The sequence below is a fragment of the Macaca thibetana genome, chromosome 19 (genome assembly GCF_024542745.1).
Source record: "Macaca thibetana thibetana isolate TM-01 chromosome 19, ASM2454274v1, whole genome shotgun sequence".
Classification (NCBI taxonomy): Eukaryota; Metazoa; Chordata; class Mammalia; order Primates; family Cercopithecidae; genus Macaca; species Macaca thibetana.
In genome coordinates, this window is record NC_065596.1 from 15,533,659 (window position 1) to 15,556,146 (window position 22,488).

Consider the following 22,488-nt stretch of genomic DNA (forward strand, 5'->3'; position numbering starts at 1 on the left):
ACCTCCCGCGGTGAAGGTAGTCACCGGCGCTTCCGTAAAGGTGACACCCAGGCCCCCAGCCTGCAGCTTGTGGCTTTCCCTCCAGGGGTGTCCCCACACCTGTGTCTGCCAAGGGAGCAGGTGCTGTGGGCTGCCCCAGACTCAGACACATCACTGGAGAGCAAACAGCCCCACCAGGAGGGTACAGGGGGAGGGGGACCTGCTTGTCCAGCCCCCGGGAGCCCAGCAAGTGGGGTCTGAGCTGGCCACAGCTAGAGTCTCTCATTCCAACCCCCTAAGACCTTTCTAGAAAGATCCAGGGGCAAAGGGAAAGAGACTCTGTCCTTCTTTACATCTGAGGACACTCTCCTGCTCAAACACCCTCTATGGCTCCCCATTGCCTTTCAGATTTTCCAATTCCTGGCCCTGAACTATTCTCGGACAAAGCCTCTCTGTCCAGCCTCTGCATCAAGGGAAACTGAGGCATGGAGTAATTAAGTGGTATGCCCCCAGGAAGAAGTGGAGCTAAGTACTACATGAATTTTCTAATGAAAGGGCATTCCAGGCAGAGGGGGCAGCAAAGGCCCAGAGGTCAGCGTCATCATGAACCTGTCCTGGGAACCCAACAGGAAGTGGAGGAAGGTGGTCAGAACTGCTGATAGGAAAATTTCTACAAGTGGCTGCGGGGTTGACTGGACTCCAGGGCCAGAGTGGGAGCCTTGCGATGAGGGAGGAGGCAGAGCCACGCTGCAGATTGGAAGAGAAGACGTGAGATGCGACCCTGAGGCGGGGCTGGAGTTGAGATTCGCCCTGCGGAGTCGCTGAGCGAGCCTAGGCTTGGGAACAGCGGCGCCTGGTGGGCGCTGTGTGGAACTTCACCCCCCTTCATTGGTTGATTCAACAGATGTTTCTTTCTTTTTCTTTTTCTTTTTTTCTTTTTTATTCTTCTCTCTTTTTTAATAAATATTTCTGTGGCAGGACTCGCTTTCTCTGTCACCCAGGCTGGAGTGCAGTGGCGCCAACACAGCTCACTGCAGCCTCGACCTCCTGGGCTCAAGAGATCCTCCCACATCAGCCTCCCTAGTAACTGGGATTACAGATGCGTGCCACAACGCCTGGCTAATTTTCTGGTTTGTAGAGATGGGGTCTCGCCATGTTGCCCAGGCTGGTCTCGAACTCCTGGGCTCAAACAGTCCTCCCGCCTTGGCCTCCCAAAGTGCTGGGATTACAGGCATGTGCCACCATGGCCAGCCATAAATATTTTTTTTAATTTCAATAGCTTTTGGGGTAAAAGTGGTTTTCTTTTTTTGTTTTTAGTTTGTTTGTTTGTTTGTTTTCAGATGGAGTTTCACTCTTGTTGCCCAGGCTGGAGTGCAATGGGACGACCTCAGCTCACTGCAACCTCTACCACCCAAGTTCAAGCAATTCTCCTGCCTCAGCCTCCAGATAAGCTGGGACTACAGGCACCTGCCACTGTGCTCAGCTAATTATTTTGTGTTTTTAGTAGAAACGGGGTTTCACCATGCTGGCCAGGCTGGTCTCAAACCCCTGACCTCAGGTGATCCACCTGCTTTGACCTCCCAAAGTGCTGGGATTACAAGCGTGAGCCACCACGCCTGGCCTGGTTTTGATTACATGGATGAATTGTTTAGCGGTGAAGTCTGAGATGTTGGTGCACCCGTCACCTGGAAATGTACATTGTACCCCATATGTAACCTTTTATCCCTCATCCCCCTCCCAACCTTTCCCACCCCAAGGGCCTGAAGTCCATGATATCATTCTATGTGTTTGCATCCTCATAGCTTAGCTCCCACTTACAAGTGAGAACACATGATATTTGGTTTTCCATTCCAAAATTACTTCACTTAGAATAATGGCCCCTAGCTCCGCCCAAATTGCTGCAAAAAAACATTATTTCACTTTTTTCATGGCTGAATAATATTCCATGATGTATATATACCACGTTTTCTTTATCCACTCATTGATTGATGGGCACACCGGTTAGTTCCATATCTTTGCAATTGTGAGTTGTGCTGCACAAAACACATGCGTACAGGTGAACATTTATCTCGAGCAGTGTTCCTGGAGTATTTGACACCAGCTGGGATCATTTTTCAATTTCTCCTCTCTATGAAATAGGCTCATCTTCAGCAATAATCATGAAATAAATGCAGGTCAGGTGCAGTAGCTCACGCCTGTAATCCCAGCACTTTGGGAGGATGAGGCAGGCAGATCAACTGAGATCAGGAGTTCGAGACCAGACTGGCCAACATGGCGAAACCCTGTCTCTACTAAAAATGCAAAAATTAGCTGGGTGTGGTGGTGCATGCCTATAATCCCAGCTACTCAGGAGGCTGAGGCAGGAGAATCACTTGAACCCAGGAGGCAGAGGTTGCAGTGAGCCAAGATCATGCCATTGCACTCCAGCCTGGGCAACAGAGCAAAACCCTGCCAAGAAGAAAGAAAAGAAAAGAAAGGAGGGAGAGAGGGAGGGAGGGAAAGAAGGAAGGAAGGAAAGAAAGAAAGAGAGTGAGAAAGAGAGAAAGAAAGGAAGGAGGGAAGGAAGGGAAGGGAAGGGAAGAAGGGAAGGAAGGAAGGAAGAAAGAAAAGAAAGAAAGGAAAGAAAGAAAGAAAGAAAGAAAATGCAGACACTGAAAATTTGGTTAATGTCCGATATAATCATATTTTATGTAAATAATTGTCCGGTAACTAAGGGAACTTTAATAAAACCGAAATATCTGCAAGCAGTGCAATTCCAGCGAGTCATTAAATCAATGGTGTAAAGAATGATGTAAAATAATGTAACATTTTATTTTCTTGCCTCATTCTTTTTAACGTGAAAACAATGAACAAATTTTAAAGCGTAAGTTTCCATTTTAAAGATATCAGTCGAATTCAGCACTAGAGTTAATGTATGAACTAAAATTTACACTTGCAAACAAATATACATAACGGTTTGCAGTGCTCCCCTGGTTTCAATACAAATAAAATCTCCCAGTGGTCACAGTAAAGTCATTCACAGAATCGAAGTCATTCAAGTTCTGTGTTTTCATCTTTAAATCATCTTTTATTATTTCTTTCTAATCTAAATTCAGGAAGATGTAGATGTATTATACTATCATGAGGTTTAGAGACACTCAAGCCATTCCAAACCATTGTGTTTCTCCAAATGAAAGTAGATAGTTGAATGATGGTTGCCAGAGGCCAGGAAGGGTAGTGAGGAGGAAGAGGGAGAAGGGATGTTTAATGGGTCCAAAATACAGTTAGAGGCCGGACACAGTGGTTCACACCTGTGATCCCAGCACTTCAGGAGGCTGGAGAGGGAGGATCACTCGAGGCCAGGAGTTCGAGACCAGCCTGGGAAACATAGTGAGACCCCCATCTCTATTAAGAGTTTAAAAATTAGCCAGGCATGGGGGCACATTCCTGTGGTCCCAGCTACTCAGGAGGCTGAGGTAGGAGGATGGCTTGAGCCCAGGAATTTAAAGCTGGAATGAGCTGTGATCTCCCCACTGCACTCCAGCCTGGGCAACAGAGTGAGACCCTGTCTCTAAAGAAAGAAAAAAGTTAGATAGAAGAAATAATACCTAGTGTTCCGTAGCACAATAGGGCACCCATGGTTAACGATAACTTATCGAAGGCAGGGCATGGTGGCTCACGCCTGTAATCTCAGCACTTTGGGAGGCTGAAGCAAGCGTATCACTTGAGGTCAGGAGTTTGAGACCAGCCTGGCCAACATGGTGAAGCCCCGTCTCTACTAAAAATACAAAAATTATCCGGGCATAGTGGTGGGCACCTGTAATCCCAGCCACTCAGGAGGCTGAGGCAGGAGAATCGCTTGAACCCGGGAGTCGGAGGTTGCAGTGAGTTGAAATTGAACCACTGTACTCCAGCCTAGGCAACAGAGCGAGATTCCATCTAAGGGAGAAAAAAAAAAAAAAAGCTTATTATATATTTTGAAATAATTAAACAAGTGTAATTGAAAAGTTCCTAATACAAAGAAATGTTTGGGGTAATGGATGTCCCAGTTACCCTGATTTGATCATGACACATTGTATGTTTGTATCAAAATATCGCATATGTCCCATAAATATGTACACCTATTATGGTTCCACAATAACTAAAAATAAATTTTAAAAAAAAGAAAGTGAATAATTGAATCCACTTTTGTCTGGACTGCCCCTGTACATGGGAAGTTCTCTGAATTAATTTCCATGGAGAACACAAAGTTCACGAAGAATAAATGATTAAAATGCGCTGAGTCGAAGTTTACAAATATATTACGAAACCTCAAAATAAATAAGTACATAAATCATGAAAATAAACTGTAACTAGAGAAATCCAAGTAAATTCTGTACTGTAAGGAATCAGTCATATTCTATCAGCATCAATGTCCTGATCGTTTTTTTAACATGAGTTTCCTTTTATTTCTATTTTTTCAATTTTTCTTTTTTGTTTTTTTTTTTTTTTTTGAGATGGAGTCTGGCTCCTCGCCCAGGCTGGAGTGCAGTGGCGCAATCTCGGCTCACTGCAAGCTCCGCCTCCCGGGTTCACACAGTTCTCCTGCCTCAGCCTCCCGCTGGCTGGGACTACAGGCACCCGCCACCACGCCCGGCTGATTTTTTTGTATTTTTTAAGTAGAGATGGGGTTTTGCCGTGTTTGCCAGGATGGTCTCGATCTCCTGACCTCGTGATCCACCCGCCTTGGCCTTCCAAAGTGCTGGGATTACAGGCGTGAGCCACCGCGTCCGGCCTTTTTTTTTTTTTTTTTTTTTTTTTTTTTTTGAGACGGAATCTCGCTCCATCTCGCAGGCCGGAGTGCGGTGGTTCAATCTCCGCTCACTGCAACCTCCACCTCCTGGGTTCAAGCGATTCTCCTGCCTCAGCCTCCCCAGTAGCTGGGATTACAGGAGCCTGCCACTACACTCAGCTAATTTTTGTATCTTTAATAGAGACGGGGTTTTGCCATGTTGGCCAGGCTGGTCTCAAACTCCTGACCTCAGAAGATCCAACTGCCTCGGCCTCCCAAAGTGCTGGGATTACAGGCCTGAGCCACCGCGCGCGGCCTCTATTAATTTCTTTATACCCCTCCTTGCAGGGCTAACTCACTCATGCAATGTGTTGATCTTGATACTGGACTGTGGTCATGTAAGATCTTGTTAGAGGAAGCTGGGTAGGGGACATGAGAGCTCTGTGCTATTTTTGCAACTTCTTGTAAGTCTTAAACTATTTCAAAATGTAAAAGTTATCAAAACAAACAACCACAAAGAAAAAAAAAAAAAACTCAGCTATAACCACAGCAATTTTTTGAAACCAATCTTTTTTTTTTTTTTTTTTTTTTTTTTTTTTTGAGACGGAGTCTTGCTCAGTCAGCTAGGCTGGAGCGCAGTGGCATGATCTCGGCTCACTGCAACCTCCACCTCCCGGGTTCAAGCCATTCTCCTGCTTCAGCCTCCCAAGTAGCTGGCATTACAGGTGCCCACCACCACGCCGGCTGATTTTTGTATTTTTAGTAGAGACAGGGTTTCACCACATTAGGCAGACTGGTGTTGAACTCCTGACCTCAGGTGATCCGCCCTTCTCAGCCTCCCAAAGTGCTGGAATTACAGGCATGAGCTACCACGCCAGGCCAAAAGATTTTTTTTTTTCAGGGTATTTTATTACTAACATTCTTTAGAATTGTGGGCATATGTGAATGACAAAAGCAGACTGCCTTCTGGTGATTTTTATTCTTGCTTTTCAATTCTCTGCAGACAATGTTGTGAGGCAACCTGCTTTCCCCATCCTGCCCAGGGACTGATCTGGGCCAAGAAGACACAAAGTACCCATACAGCACGGTGGGCAAGACAGGCACTCATGGAAAAATTATGCTTTGAAAATGCTTAATTAGGCCGGACACGGTGGCTCACGCCTGTAATCCCAGCACTTTGGGAGGCCAAGGCAGGTGGATCGCCTGAGGTCAGGAGTTCAAGACCAGCCTGGCCAACATGGTGAAATCTCGTCTCTACTGAAAATACAAAAAATTAGCCAGGCATGGTGGCACGTACCTGTAATCCCAGCTACTCAGGAGGCTGAGGTAGAAGAATCGCTTGAACCTGGGAGGTGGAGGTTGCGGTGAGCCAAGATCACACCACAGCACTCCAGCCTGGGAGACAGAGCGAGACTTTCTCTCCAAAAATATATATTGCTTAATTGCCGGGTGTGGTGGCTCACCCCTGTAATCCCAGCACTTTGGGAGGCCAATGTGGGAGGATTGCTTGAACCCAGGAGTTCAACACCAGCCTGGGCAACGTGGCAAGACCCCATCTCTCAAAAAAAAAAAAAGCAAAAGTCAGCCAGGTGTGGCGGTGCCCGCCTGTGGTCCCAGCCACTCAGCAGACTGAGGTGGAAGGATCACTTGAGCCCAGGAGTCTGAGGCTGCAGTGAACCATGATCATGCCACGGCATTCCAGCCTGGGCGACACAGCAAGATCATGTCTCAAAACTAAATAAATAACAATACATAAAAATGCTTAATTATAGGGTGAGATAAGGGCCTTGAAAGAAAAGACAAAGGCTTCCTGAAATCACAATTTTACTTTTTTTTACATCTGCCTTTTTTTTTTTTTTTTTTAAGGCAGAATCTCGCTCTGTTGCCCAGACTGGAGTGCAATGACACGGTCTTGACTCACTGCAACCTCCACCTCCCAGGTTCAAACCATTCTCCTGTCCTCAGCCTCCCAAGTAGCTGGGATTACAGGCATGTACCACCACGCCTGGCTAGTTTTGGGTTTTTTGTTTGTTTGTTTGTTTGTTTGATTGATTTGTATTTTTAACAGAGACGGGGTTTCACCATGTTGGCCAGGCTGGTCTTGAACCCCTGACCTCAGGTGATCTGCCCACCTCAGCCTCCCAAAGCGCTGGGATTACAGGCGTGAACCACCACGCCCAGCCACGTCTGCCTTTTTTATTGCAGTAATGTATACATAATATAAAACTGACCGTTTTAATCATTTCTCAGCATCCATACAGTTCAGTGGCATTAAGCACACTCCCGTTGTGCAACCATCACCACCATCTGCCTCCAGAACGCTTCGTCTTGCAAAACCAAAACAGCACACCCATTAAACCCTAATTTCCCATTCTTTACTGCCCTTTATGTCTTTTTTTTTTTTTTTTTTTTTAAGTTCCAGGGTACATGTGCGTGACATGCAGGTTTGTGACATAAGTAACCGTGTGTCATGGGGGTTTGCTGCACCTGTCAACCCATCGCCTAGGTATTAAGCCCGGCATGCATTCCCTATTTTTCCTGATGTTCTCCCCTCCCCTGCCCTCCCGCAACAGGTCCCAGTTTGTGTGTGTGTGTGTGTGTGTGTGTGTGTGTGTGTGTGTGATGTTCCCCTCCCTGTGTCCATGTGTTCTCATTGTTCAGTGCCCACTTACAAGTGAGAACATGCAGCATTTGGTTTTCTGTTCCTGGTTTAACTTGCTGAGAATGATGGCTTCCAGCTCTATCCACGTCCCTACAAAGAACATGATCTCATTCTTTTTTTTTTTTTTTTTTTGAGACGGAGTTTCCCTCTTGTCCCCCAGGCTGGAGTGCAGTGGTGCAATCTCGGCTCACTGCAACCTCCACCTCCCCAGTTCAAGTGATTCTCCGGCCTCAGTCTGCTGAGTAGCTGGGATTACAGGTGCCCACCACCACACCTGGCTAATTTTTGTATTTTTAGTAGATTTCAACATGTGGTTTCAACATGTGGGCCAGGCTGGCCTCAAACTCCTGACCTCAGGTGATCCATCCACCTTGGCCTCCCAAAATGCTGGGATTACAAGTGTGAGCCACTGCACCTGGCTGATCTCATTCTTTTTTATGGCTGCATAGTATTCTATGGTGTGTATGTACCACATTTTCTTTATCCAATCTATCAGTGATGGGCATTTGGGTGGATTCCATGTCTTTGCTATTGTGAATTGTGTACCAATCCTTCCCTTTACACTACTGTTATTAGCTGCCTGCATGACTAAGAGTCCAGCATTATTCTAATCACATTCCACATGATAGCCTCCTCTGATCCTCACCCAAACCTATGAGGCAGGTACTATTAACATCCTGTTTCACAGATGAGGTAACTGAGGCACAGAAAGGTCAAGGTTTCCGCCCAAGGTTACACAGCAAGGCAATGATGGAATCAGATTTGAACTGGGGCCAGCTGCCTCAGGGCCTGTGTTCTTCCTGCCTGGTTTTTCCTGGCCTAGATCAGGGTCAGGAGGAAGGCCATGAGGGGTCACTTCTCTGAGGATAGACATTTGCTATGGCTTTAGGAGGAGCAGCAGAGGAAGGGCATTTTAGACAGAGGGAACAGCACAGGCAAAGGTCCTGAGGTGTTTGGCAAATTGGAGGGACAAAGAGGAGCTTGGTTAGGGCTGAGTGACATGAGGACAGCAGTGGGAGACAGGACAGGAAATGACAGAGGGAACTGCATTGTGCAGGGCTTGCTGGCCACAGCAGGGATTGTGGTCTTTAGCCCAGGGGCCTCAGGGAGCCACTGACGGTTCTAGGCAAAGGAAGAGTGGCTCTTATTTCCTCTCTCCAGTTGTGCAGCCTCTGGCATTACCGGGAAGCAGTCAGAACTCCTTTGGGTGTAAAAACAGAAGCACATAGCAGAACTGAACACAAGGTGAGGGGTCCAGGCATCCTAGTTCTGGCCACCCCAGCTGTGTGGCCTTGGACAAATTGCTTTACTTCTCTGTGCCCCAGCTTCCTCATCTATGCAACAGAGATTAATACAAGTTAAGTGGTTAGACTGGGTGCAGTGCCTGTAATCCCAGCACTTTGGGAGGCCGAAGTGGGCAGATCACTTCAGGTCAGGAGTTCGAGACCTATCGGGGGAACCAGCCCCCAATATTTCAACATAGGTTCTTTTCTATTTTCCCTAAGTGTCAACCAGTATGAGAAATAAAGAGAAAGAGTACAAAACAGAGAAATTTTGCAGCTGGGTCTCCAGGGGTGACATCACATGTCAGCAGGTTCTGTGATGCTCCCGAGCTGCAAACCCAGGAAGTTTTTATTAGTAATTTTCAAAGGGGAGGGAGTGTATGAATAGGGTGTGGGTCACAGAGACCACATGCTTCAAAGGCAATAAAATATCACAAGCAAATGGGGGCAGAGTGAGATCATAAGTCCAGGGCAAAATTAGAATTGTTGATGAGGTTTCACATCCCACTGTGCATGTACTGTCAATGATAAACATCTTAACAGGAAACAGGGTTCAAGAGCAGACAACTCGTCTGACTAGAATTTTGCCAGGCTGGAATTTCCCAATCCTAGCAAGCCTGGGGGCACTGCAGGAGACCAGAGTTTATTTCATCCCTTATCTACCACTGCATAAGACAGACACTCCCAGAGCAGCCATTTTGGAGACCTCCCCCTGGGAATGCATTCTTTTCCCAGGGCTGTTCCTTGCTGAGAAAAAGAATTCAGCGATATTTCTCCTATTTGCTTTTGCAAGAAGAGAAATATGACTCTGTTCTGCCCAGCCACGCAGGCAGTCAGACCTTATGGTTATCTCTCTTATTCCCTGAAAATCGCTGTTATCCTCTTCTTTTAGGATGCCCAGATTTCATATTGTTTAAACACACATGTTTTACAAACAATCTGTACAGATAACGCAATCTTCACAGGGTCCTGAGGTGACATACATCCTCAGCTTACAAAGATGACGGGATTCAGAGATTAAAGTAAAGACAGGCATAGGAAATTATAAGAGTATTGATTGGGGAAGTGATAAATGTACATGAAATCTTCACAATTTATGTTCAGAGATTGCAGTAAAGACAGGCGTAAGAAATTATCAAAGTATTAATTTGGGGAACTAATAAAATGTCCATGAAATCTTCACAATGTATGTTCTTCTGCCGTGGCTTCAGCCAGTCCCTCCATTCAGGGTCCCTGACTTCCCGCAACAGAGACCAGCCTAGCCAACATGGTGAAACCCCATCTCTACTAAAAGTATAAAACTTAGTTGAGTGTGGTGGCACATGCCTGTAATCCCAGCTACTCAGGAGGCTGAGGCAGGAGAATCACTTGAACCCAGGAGGCAGAGGTTGTAGTGAGCCAAGATTGCGCCACTGGACTCCAGCCTGAGCAACACAGCAAGAGTCCATCCTCCCAAAAAAAGAAAAAATGTAAGGGTCTGACAGTAGGAGCTACACAATGTCACATATTATTTAGGTTGGTATAAAAATAACTGTGGTTTTGCAGTTACTTTTAATGGCAAAAACCACAATTACTTTTGCACCAACTTAATATCATCTTCATTTTCACAGTAAATATGGACCCACATAACTGAAAATCTCACTGTTTCAGGTGAGGCTTCATCCAGGCACCCACTAGACCTCACCAAGGCTCTCATGCCTTTCCTCTGCCATCACTGGCTGCCCAGGGTTTATGTTCAGGCTCCACATGGCAGCTAAGGCCCCAATCCTTCCCCAGTAGTCTACAAAGCAGTCACCGCCATTTCTCCCATTCTCCTACCCACACCCTTTAGGGCCAGCTCAGGGGTCTCTTTCAGTTGCTCCCAAGAAAGAAAAAGGGAAATGTACTTTCCCAGAATCCCCAACAAGTGTCCTTGCCTCTCATTGGCTCTGGTTGTGTTACACACTCACTCCTGAGCCAATCACTGTAACTGAAAGATGAGGTGTTGGCTGGAAGCTGGGGTTTGCAGCCAATCACAGCTGAGGCTGGGGACAACATGATCAGAAAAAGTAATGCAGGAGCCAGACACTGTGGCTCATGCCTGTAATCCCAGCACTTTGGGAGGCCTAGGCAGGAGGATTAGCTTACAGCCAGGAGTTGAAGACCAGCCTGGGCAACACGGCTAGACCACCATATCTTAAAAAAAAAAAAAAAAAAAAAAAAATTCACCCAGATGTGGTGGTGGAAACATAAGGTCCCAGCTATTCGGGAGGCTGAGGTGGGAGGATCACTTGAGCCCAGGAGTTTGAGGCTGCAGTGAGCTATGATGGTGCCACTGCACTCCTGCCTGGGTGACAGAGGAGACCCTGTCTCTAAAAATAAAATAGAATTAAGGAAATTGTATCGCATACAGTGAGATAATTGATAAGTAAGAAAATGGAAAGTTGGCCAGGTGCAGTGGCTCACGCCTATAATCCCAGCACTTTGGGAGGCCAAGGCAGGTTGATCGCCTGAGGTCAGGAGTTCAAGACCAGCCTGACCAACATGGTGAAACCCTGTCTCTACTAAAAATACAAAATTAGCCAGGCATGGTGGCATTTGCCTGTCATCCCAGCTACTCAGGAGGCTGAGGCAGGAGGATCCTCTGAACCAGGGAGGCAGAGGTTGTGGTGAGCCAAGATCACACCATTGCACTCCAGCCTGGGCAACAAGAGCGAAACTCAGTCTCAAAAAAAAAAAAAAAAAAAAAAAAAGTCATCTGGCTGGACATGGTGGCTTAAGCGTGTAATCTCAGCACTTAAGGAGGCCGAGGCAGGAGGATCGTTTGAGCCCAGGAGTTCAAGACCAGTCTGGGCAACATGGTGAGACCCCCATCTCTACAAAAAAAAAAAAAAAAAAAAAATTTAATAACCTGCCATGGTAGCATACACTTGTGGTCCCAGCTACTTGAGAGGCTGAGGCAGAAGGATCTCTTGAGCACGGGAGGTTGAGGCTGCAGTGAGCCATCGTCTCCACTGCAGTCAGCCTGGGCAACAGACTTCAAAGTGGTCGCAGAGACTGACTTTAATAGAATGAGACTCTTGACTGACCTCTGCTGGAAATTAGTTGAAATACATGTGCCAGTTGACCCTATTACAGGCTGTAGTGGCTCATGCCTGTAATCCCAGCAATTTCGGAGACTGAGGTGGGTGGATCATTTGAGGTCAGGAGTTGGATACCAGCCTGGCCAACATGGTGAAACTCCATCTCTACTAAAAATACAAAAGTTAGTTGGGCATGGTAGCAAGCGCCTGTAATCCCAGCTACTTGGGAGACTGAGGCATGAGACAGTCACTTGAACCCAGGAGGTGGAGGCTGCAGTGAGCCAAGACCGTACCACTGCACTCCTGCCTGGATGACAGAGCAGGACTCCATCTCAATCAATCAATCAATCAATGCCGTATCTCCAAATTCAGTCACGCTGGGGCTTGGGGCTTCAATACATGCATTTAGGGGTGGAACAATTCAATCCATAATGCGGGAAGGCGGTGTTGGGAGAATGCAAATGGCTGAGAAAGAGAACCCCGCAATAAACAAAGAAATGGAAATGTCCTGTGAATTAGTCAGAGTTCTCCCGAGAAACAAAATCAATAGGTGATCAGAAAGATGGAGAGAGAGAGACAGCAACAGAAAGAGACAGAGATCTAGCGTGAGATTTATTATAAGGAATATATAACTACAGGGCTCATGTGATCATGGAGGCTGAGACATCCTATGACCTGCTTTCTGCAAGCTGAAGGCCCAGGAAGATTCGTGGTACGGTTCAAAGGTTGGAGACCCTGAGAGCCAATGATGCATATTCCAAGACAGGTCTGAAGGCCTGAGATTCAGGAGCATCAGGGGTAGAAGATCAATGCCCCTACTCAACAGTTTGACACAGAGAGAATTCAACCTTCCTCTCTGCCTTTTTGTTCTATTCTGGCCCTCAATAGGTTGGATGAGGTCCGCCCACGCTGGGGAGCACCATCTGCTTTTCTCAGTCCACCAATGCAAATGCTAATCTCTCTCAGAAACACCCCCCCAGATACACTCAGAAATAATGTTTAACCCAGATATCTGGGTGTCTTATGGCCCAGTCAAGTTGACACATAAAATTAACCATCACATCCCATAGAGAGGAAGTCATTTTCCATCATAAGACTGGTGCGCTAGCCTGGAAGTTATGGTCTCTACTTATAAACTCTCTTCTTTTGAGAGGTGAAAACACATGAAAACACGTCTTCAGAGTCAAAAGTCCTTAGCCGGGTGCGATGGCTCAGGCCTGTGATCCCAGCACTTTGGGAGGCTCATGCAGGAAGATCACTTGAGCCCAGGAGTTTGAGACCAGCCTGGGCAACACAGCGAGACCCCATTTCTTCAAAAACTTTTAAAATTAGCCAGGTGTGGTGGTGTGTGCCTGTGGGTCCAACTACTCAAGAAGCTGAGGTGGGGGGGGATAGCTTGAGCCTAGGAGGTTGAGGCTGCAGTAAACTATGATCACAACACTGCACTCCAGGGTTCTCTATCTCAAAAAAAAAAAAAAAATTTTAGGAGCCAAAATGCTTTAAGTTGAAACTTATGACTCAACACCCAGTCACTTACCAGCAAACGTATGGCGACCAGGGAGTGGGAAGAACAGCCCCAATATTTAAAATATTTGTCATTTCCTCCAATCAAGAGATAGATTCTGTCTCTTTACTTCCTGAGTCTGGGTTTGACCATATGGCTTGTTTTAGCCAATGAGACATTACCAAACGTGACACAAGGGGAAGTACTTGCACATTAGGGCTATCTTCTCTGCTTTTCCTAGCAACTCTGCAACCACCATGGAAATGAGCTTGAGCAAGCCCACTGGAGAGGCCACATGGAGGAGAACCAAGGCACCCAGCAAACAGCCTGCCAATGGACTCATGAGTGAAGCAATCCAAGATAGTCAGCCCCAGCCAACCCACCAGCTAACTGTAGCCACATGAGTGGGCCCAAGCAAGACCGACAGAAGAACCGCCTGCCTGAACTCAGCCCACGTTGTGAACCCACAGAATCAAGGGTTAATAAGTGACTATGGTAGCAATCCATAGGGTAGTTTGTTACACAGCAAAGGCTAACAGATACAATGTGTGAACACTCTCTTTGGAAAGAGACACAGCCACTAATTCCCCAACAATAACCACACAGGCAAAGACACGCGTGTGATCACCATGTTTCAGTGCTACAAACCCTGCTTTATGCATCACAGATCCACTAGGTGGCAGGAGTTCTTTGGTTCAAACTTTGACATTTGCTACAGGCTAACGAATCAACTTGGGTCTACACTTAAAAAAGAAAAAAGAAAAAAGAGAACAGTGATAAAAATAAGAGCCATAGGCCAGTCATGGTGGCTTCACACCTGTAACCCCAGCACTTTGGGAGGCTAAGGCAGGAAGATCACTTGAGCCCAGAAGTTCAAGATCAGCGTGGCCAACATAGCAAGACCCTGTCTCTACAAAAAACATAAAATGTAAAAAAAAAAAACAAAAACTAACTGGGCATGATGGTGCACATCTGTGGTCCCAGCTACTTAGGAAACTGAGATGGAAGGATGGCTTGAGCCTGGGAGTTTGAGGATGCAGTGAGCTGTGATTGCACCACTGCACTCCAGCAGCCTGGGCAACAGAGTGAGACTCTCTCAAAAAATATATATATGATTTATTTAGGCATTAGTTCTAAATGCTTCACATATGTGATCCTCATAGCATCCCTACTGAGTAAGTGCTATTATTATCCTGGCTTTGCAGATAGAGAAACTGAGGCACGGAGAGAAGACATCTCAGCTGACAAGTGAACTCACATCTAGTTCTTACTCTGACACCAAGGTCTGTCATGAAGTGTCTGCATAACCCTGAGCAAGTCTTTAATGCTCTTTTGACTCAGTTTCCCCATGTGTAAAATAAGAGAACCAAGCTAGATCAGAGGTTATTAACCCAGAATTGGAATGGACTCTGTGGATAAAATTTTGGAGCACCATGATGCCATATAACTATCTGCAAAATCTTTTTGGGTAAATATATTTAGAGTGGGGGGAATGGTGGCAATGGGCCAGCAGTGGTCTTTAGATTTAGGTGAATTCCTAAACAAGTCTGTGGTCCGGAAACATTTAAGAAACACTGGAGAGGCCAGCCATGATGGCTCACGCCTGTGATCTCAGCACTTCGGGAGGCTGAGGTGAGTGGATTGCTTGAGCCCAGGAGTCCAAGACCAGCCTGAGCAACATAATGAGACCCCATCTCTACAAAAAAATACAAACATTAGTGGGGCATGGTGGTGCATGACTGTACTCCCAGGTACTCGCGAGGCTGAGGTGTGAGGATCACTTGAGCCTGGGAAGTCAAGGTTGTGGTGAGCCATGAGAAAGAAACACTGGAGAATATGCTCTCAAAGGCCCGTTCCAGGGGTCAAGCTTCTATTCAAGTGAACACCAATGCTACAATTACAAAGACACAGAAACCAAGCAAACCTTGCAGAGAACAGTCTTAGCTACAATTCGGTCCATATTACCGAGGCATTGAACTGCAGTCAAGATTAAGTGCAACCGTGGTCTTCTTCCAGGCCTGAGTGATATGCATCTTTCCAATACTATCTGCACCCTTGTCTCAGAACTAAACCAGTTCTGGGCTTATCCCATACAGCATGACCTGCCCAAGGAGGTTCTCCTCACCCCTGCCCCTTGCAAGGTGCTGTTGCTATAACTTTGACCTCTGGTCCTTGAATATCCACACCCTGAGAAAGCAGCTAATGATTACAGAAACTGTGAGAAGAATTCACAACAGATTCTGTTGCCAACGCTTGCCTAATTTTCCAGAAGTCTGGTGCAACGTGGCTGCTTCTGGTCTCTTGAGGTTTGTCTGGGGATGGGTTGCTGTCTCTCATTGTGTCGCTGTCTCAATTTTTCTGGACCGTGCAGGCTCTTACCCACCCGCAAGCAGCAGCATTCAAGGCAGCTTGACATCAAAGGCACCTCCTGCTGCTCGCAGCCATTGGCCCCGGGTGTCCTAAGTGAACCTCCCCTTCACACGACAGCCTGGTAAACTCCAAACCAGTCATCACGCTCTATGCTGTGTAATGCAAGAAGTGTGTAAACTTTTCCTGTTGGCGGTGGAATGCTTTGTCAAGCAACATCTTATGCAGAAGCTCAAGCAATGGTAAAAAAAATAAAAATGAAAATAAAAATAAAATAAATAAAAAATAAAAAACTACAGCAGGATCAATAGGGTCTTGCTACATTGGCCAGACTGGGAGAGCACAGTATCTTGAGGGGGAACCTGCAGGCAATCCATGTGCAAGAGTGATCTGGGGAAAAACCAAGAACACAGGACGGGTTCACCCGCAAAGCACTGGCCCCAGGAAGGTGGGCGAGAGCAAGAGTTCAGCGGGCAGGAACTCTCGCCAAGACGCAACCATGAGAACAGAGGCCCTGGGGATTCACAGGCATCTCGCAGACAGCACCAGGCTTCCCACAGGTCGTGGGAGAGAGGCAGACGCCAAATCTCTGAGGCTCTATTGACCCCAGCTGACATCTGGGTAACATCTGTTACACAAAAGAGCCGGGACCCAGCCAAAACGCGGCAACCCCAGTAGGGCTTTTAAACACCCGGCAGGGATTTTTAAATGGTGTTAGATTCTCTCACAACAAACTCACTAACGGCCACCTGGCTCAGCTGCCGCCCGGACACACCCAACACACACACGCCCACCACACATAAAAATAATCTTTACCCCATGTGTGTGTGGTATAAGCCAGACAGTGGGTTATCACTTTACACGTATTAATTCATGTCGTCCTTCCAACAAATCCTTCGGGTAGGTGCTATTATCATCCACCCAGCAGCCAGAGGGGACTCCCTCAACTCAACACCTCCCAGGGTAAAAGCGTCAGTACTTTCTGCAACTCTTTTTTCTTCTTCTTCTTCTTCTTTTAATTTTCTTTAGAGACAGGGTCTGGCTCTGTGACCCAGGCTGGACTGCAGTGGTGCGATCATAGCTCACTACAGCCTCGAACTCCTGAGTTCAAGTGATCTTCCCACCTCAGCCTCCTGCATAGCTGGGACTACAGGTACATGCTACCATGCTTGGTTAATCATCGTGTTTCGTTTTGTTTGTTTTGTTTTTGTAGAGGCGGGGGTCTTACTGTGTTGCCCAAGCTGGTCTCAAACTTCTGGGCTCAAATGATCCTCCTGCCTCAGCCTCCCAAAGTGCGGGGATTACAGGTGTGAGCCACCATGCCTGGCCTGCCATGCCTGTAACTCTTGAGATCTTGCAAGCTCTCCTTCCCCACAACAGCCACTATCACTTCCCTGCCTTTCCCCTCCTTCCTCTCACCTCTTCTATCACTCTGCTCCAGCCACATGGACCTCGTCGCTGTTCCTTTAACAGCCAAGTAGGCCGGGCGTGGTGGCTGACACCTGTAATTCCACCACTTTGGGAGGCCGAGGCGGGCAGATCACTTGAGGCCAGGAGTTCGAGACCAGCCCAGCCAACATGGTGAAACCCTGTCTCTATTACAAATACAAAAAATTAGCTGGGCATGGTGGCGTGCGCCTGTAATCCCAGCTATTCGGAGACTGAGGCAGGAGGATCCCTTGAACCTGGGAGGCAGAGGTTGCAGTGAGCCAAGATCACACCACTGCACTCCAGTCTGGGCGACAGAGCGAGATTCCGTCTCCAGGAAAAAAAAAAAAAAAAAAAAAAGCAAAGGCCAAGTAAATTCCTGCTTCAGGGCCTTTGCACTTGCTTTTCTCTCTGTCAGAAAGACTATCCCCTCCCCTCCATCCCCCTAGAAGCACTGCCCTCTCCTCACTTTTCCCGGCAGTGGGCGGGGCGGGGGAGGGCCCTACCTCTAAAGCTGCAACCTCCTCCCCGTGTACACAAACGCAGCCCTACCACCCTCTGACATATGCAGACTTGACCAACTCTTCATCTATATTTCTGCCTGCCTGGCCCACCAGGGCAGGCATTTGTGTGTGTTTTGTTTGCCGCTGCAACCCCCAGCGCTTGGAATGAAGCCTGGCACACAGGAGGTGTTCGTTCCATAAATATTTGTTGAATGAATGAATCCACACTGAAAGAGGAAACGGGCAGGAGAGAAGTTGGGCAATTTGCCCAAGGCCCCACAGTCCTTAAGTGTCAGAAGCAAGACGGGAGCCCCCACATTTCAAGTGCACAGGCTTCCTAACCACCGTGTGAGGTTTTTCCCCGGGGAGCATCCCTTCACACGCCCACAAATACACACAGCGGCTGACACACGTGCACACTCATGAAGGCACGTGTAAATTCCACCGCCAACAGGATAAGTGTGCGCAATTCTAGCATCGCACAGCATACAGTGTGATGCCTGGCTTAGCGTTTACCGCGAAATGGCAATGAGTTCATTGTAGAATCTAGGGGTGGGTGTGCCGGTGCACAATTCTTTCCATTTTTCTGTGTGTTGGAAAGATTTTCTAATGTTGAGAAAATTTGACTTCCCATAGCAGTTACTGATCTTTTCTCTATTAAGGTGGTCCAGCAAGGTCATGCTGGCACCAACCTGTGTTGGGGAAAGGTGGACTACATGGAGGCCCTTTTTTTTTTTTTTTTTTTTTTTTTTGAGACAGAGTCTTGAATCTTGCTATTGTCGCCCAGGCTGCAGTGCCATGGCGCAATCTCGGCTCACTGCAACCTCCGCCTCCCTGGTTCAGGTGATTCTCCTGCCTCAGCCTCCCGGGTAGTTAGGATTACAGGCATCTGCCACCACGCCCGGCTAATTTTTTGTATTTTTAGTACAGACAGAGTTTCACCATGTTGGTCAGGCTGGTCTCGAACTCCTGACCTCAGGTGATCCACACGCCTCAGCCTCCCAAAGTGCTGGGATTATAGGCATGAGGCACCGCGCCTGGCCAGTATTCTGTATTTCTATTGAGGTTGTAGTTATATGGTTATGTGGTTTGTCAAATACCACAGAACTGTATACTAATATGTATGGGTTTTACTGTCACTAAATTACACTCTTTTTTTTTGAGATCGGGTCTTGGCTAACATGCAGTGGGGCCATCTTGGTTTGATGCAGCCTCAACCTCCTGGATTCAAGAGATCCTCCCACCTTAGCCTCCCAGTTAGCTGGAACTACAAGTGCATACCACTATGCCCAGCTAATTTTCTGGGGTTTTGTTGTTGTTGTTGATGTTGTTGTTGTTGTTGTTGTTGTTGTTTGTAGAGACCAGGTCTCACTGTGTTGCCCAGGCTGGTCTCCAACTCCTGAGCTCAAGTGATCTGCCCACCTCAGCCTCCCAAAGTGCTGGGACTACAGGCCTGAGCCACCACACCTGGTCAGTAAATTACACTTTAATTTTTACTTAAATGAAAGGAAGAAACATTATAATAACAAGGCCCAGCATTTTGGTAGGCTGAGGCAAGAGGATTACTTGAGGCCAGGAATTTGAGACAGATCGCAACTCTACAAAAGATAAAAATTAGCTGGGTGTGATGGCATGCGCCTATAGTTCCAGCTACTCAGGAGGCTGATGTGGGAGAATTACTCGAGCCCAGGAATTCAAGGCTGCGGTGAGCTAGGATTGCACCACTGCAATCCAGCCTGGGCAACAGACTGAAAACCCTGTCTCAAGAAGAAAACCAAAGAGGCCAGGCGGGTGGCTCACGCCTGTAATCCCAACACTTTGGAAGACCAAGGGGATGGATCACTTGAAGCCAGGGGTTCAAGACAAGCTTGGCCAACATGGTGAAACCCCTTCTCTACCAAAGATACAAAAATTAGTCGGGCATGATAGCACACACCTGTAGTCCCAGCTACTCAGGAGGCTGAAGCACGAGAATCGCTTGAGCCCGGCAGGTGGAGGTTGCAATGTGCTGAGGTGGCGCCACTGTACTGCAACCTGGGTGACAGAGCGAGACTCTATCAAAAAAAAAAACAAAAAAAAAAAAAAAAAAAAGGGAAGGAAGGAAGGAGGAAAGGAGGAAGAAGGGAAGGAGGGAAGAAGGGAAGGAAGGAAGGAGGGAAGGAAGGAAGGAGGGAAGGAAGGAAGGAGGGAAGAAGGGAAGGAGGGAAGGAGGGAGGGAGGGAAGGAAGGAGGAAAGGAGGGAGGGAGGGAAGGAAGGAAGGAGGAAGAAGGGAAGGAGAGAAGAAGGGAAGGAAGGAAGGAGGGAAGGAAGGAAGGAGGGAAGGAAGGAAGGAGGGAAGAAGGGAAGGAGGGAAGGAGGGAGGGAAGGAAGGAGGAAAGGAGGGAGGGAGGGAAGGAAGGAGGGAAGGAGGGAGGGAAGGAAGGAAGGAGGGAGGGAAAGAGGGAGGAAGGAGGGAGGGAGGGAGGGAAGGAAGGAGGGAAGGAGGGAAGGAAGGAAGGAGGGAAGGAGGGAAGGAAGGAAGGAGGGAAGGAGGGAGGGAGGGAAGGAAGGAAGGAGGGAGGGAAGGAAGGAGGGAGGGGGAAGGAAGGAAGGAGGGAAGGAGGGAGGGAGGGAAGGAAGGAAGGAGGGAGGGAAGGAAGGAAGGAGGGAAGGAGGGAGGGAGGGAAGGAGGGAGGGAGGGAAGGAAGGAAGGAGGGAAGGAGGGAGGGAGGGAAGGAAGGAAGAGGGAAGGAGGGAAGAAGGGAGGGAGGGAAGGAAGGAAGGTAGGAAGGAAGGAGGGAAGGAAGGAAGGAAGAGGGAAGGAGGGAAGGAGGGAGGGAGGGAAGGAGGGAGGGAAGGAGGGAAGGAAGGAAGGTAGGAAGGAAGGAGGGAAGGAAGGAGGGAAGGAAGGAAGAAGGAAGGAGGGAAGGAGGGAGGGAGGGAAGGAGGGAGGGAGGGAAGGAAGGAGGGAAAGAGGGAGGGAGGGAGGGAGGGAAGGACGGAAAGAGGGAGGGAGGGAAGGAGGGAGGGAGGGAAGGAGGGAAAGAGGGAAGGAGGGAAGGAGGGAAGGAGGGAGGGAGGGAGGGAAGGAAGGAAGGAGAGAAGGAAGAAAGGAGGGAGGGAAGAAAGGAGAAAAGTTATACTAATGATAGCTGAGGAAGAAAGAAACAGCTATATTCCCCAAATCCACTTCCTCCCCTTCCACAACCTTCCATCCGGCCTTGACATCTGTCTCTCCCTCCCCAGGACCCTGCTCCCTTGACCAGGAGGCGGCGGGTCTTGTCCCAGGACAAGAGCTGAGTTGGGCATAGCTAAGCTGGTCTTCAGAGGGGGCAGGAAGGGAGGCAGGAAACCATCCTCAGGGTGGTTGGAGGGCCCCTCCCACGGCAGCTGCAGGTGCACTTCCAACAGCCAGAGGTGGAGGAGGGTAGAGAGAGGGGAAGGAGCTGCCCTCAGAGCCTAGGCAAGAGCCCAAGGTCAAGGTGTCAAGTTCAAGGTCAAGACACCTTCCCCATGCATCCTCAGCTTAGCCGCAGCTTCCCTATCTCACTGCCAATAACGCCAACTTTTACTGGAAAGGAGTCCCGATCCAGACCCAAAAAGAGGGTTCTTAGGTCTCACTCAAGAAAGAATTCAGGGTGAGTCCACAGAGTAAAGTGAAAGCAAACTTATCAAGGAAGTAAAGGAGGCCGGTCGCAGTGGCTTCCGCCTATAATCCCAGCACTTTGGGAGGCTGAGGTGGGTGGATCGCCTGAGGTCAGGAGTCCAAGACCAGTCTGGCCAACATGGTAAAACCCCGTCTCGACTGAAAATACAAAAAATTAGCTGGGCATGGTGGTGCATACCTATAATCTCAACTAGTCAGGAGACTGAGGCAGGAGAATCCCTTGAACCCAGGAGGCAGAGGGTGCAGTGAGCCAAGATCTCACCACTGCACTCCAGCCTGAGTGACAGAGCAAGGCTGTGTCTCAAAAAAAAAAGAAAAAGAAAAAAGGCTAGTGCAGTGGTTCACACCTATAATCACAGCACTTTGGGAGGCTGAGGCGGGCAGATCACCTGAGGTCAGGAGTTTGAGATCCACCTGGACAACATGGTGAAACCCTGTCTCTACTAAAAATACAAAAATTAGCTGGGCGTGGTGGTGGGTGCCTGTAATCCCAGCTACTCGGGAGGCTGAGGCTGAAGAATTGCTTGAACCTGGGAGGCGGAAGTTGTAGTGAGCCGAGGTCGTGCCACTGCACTCCAGCCTGAGTGACAGAGTGAGATTCCGTCTCAAAAAAAACAAAAAGGAATAAAAGAATGGTTACTCCACAGACAGAGAAGCCCTGAGGGCTGCTGGTTGCCCATTTTTATGGTTATTTCTTGATGATGCGCTATACAAGGGGTGATTATTCATGCCTCCCCTTTTTAGAGCATAGAGGGTGACTTCCTGATGTTGCCATAGCGTTTGTAAACTGTCGTGCCGCTGGTGGGATTGTAGCAGTGAGGACAACCAGAGGTCACTCATGTCATCATCTTGGTCTTGGTAGGTTTGGGACAGCTTCTTTACTGCAACTGGTTTTATCAGCGAGGTCTTCATGACCTGTATCTTGTGCCGACCTCCCCTCTCATCCTGTGGCTTAGAATGCCTTAACTGTCTGGGAGTGCAGCCCAGTAGGTCTCAGGCCCATTGTACCCAGCCCTTATTCAAGATGGAGTCACTCTGGTTCGCATGCCTCTGACAAAACAACGGTAATAATAACTCCCCCACCACCACCACACACACACACACACACACACACTGCATGGCAGGGCAGTCAGCCCTGAACCTGCCTCCCTCTGGCTCTTCTAGAACATCCCCAGTAATAAAACACAAGGGTGGCCAGGTGCAGTGGCTCACGCCTGTAATCCCAGCACTTTGAGAGGCCAAGGCAGGTGGATCACCTGAGGTCAGGAGTTCAAGACCAGCCTGAACAATATGGTGAAACCCC

General features: G+C 48.0%; 1 long non-coding RNA gene across 1 annotated transcript in view; it reads right to left on the reverse strand.

Moving 5' to 3' along the window:
• LOC126942911 (uncharacterized) overlaps positions 1 to 22,488 on the reverse strand; it is a 600,821-nt gene that overhangs the window by 321,880 nt on the left and 256,453 nt on the right. The gene's annotated exons all lie outside the window — the stretch shown is intronic.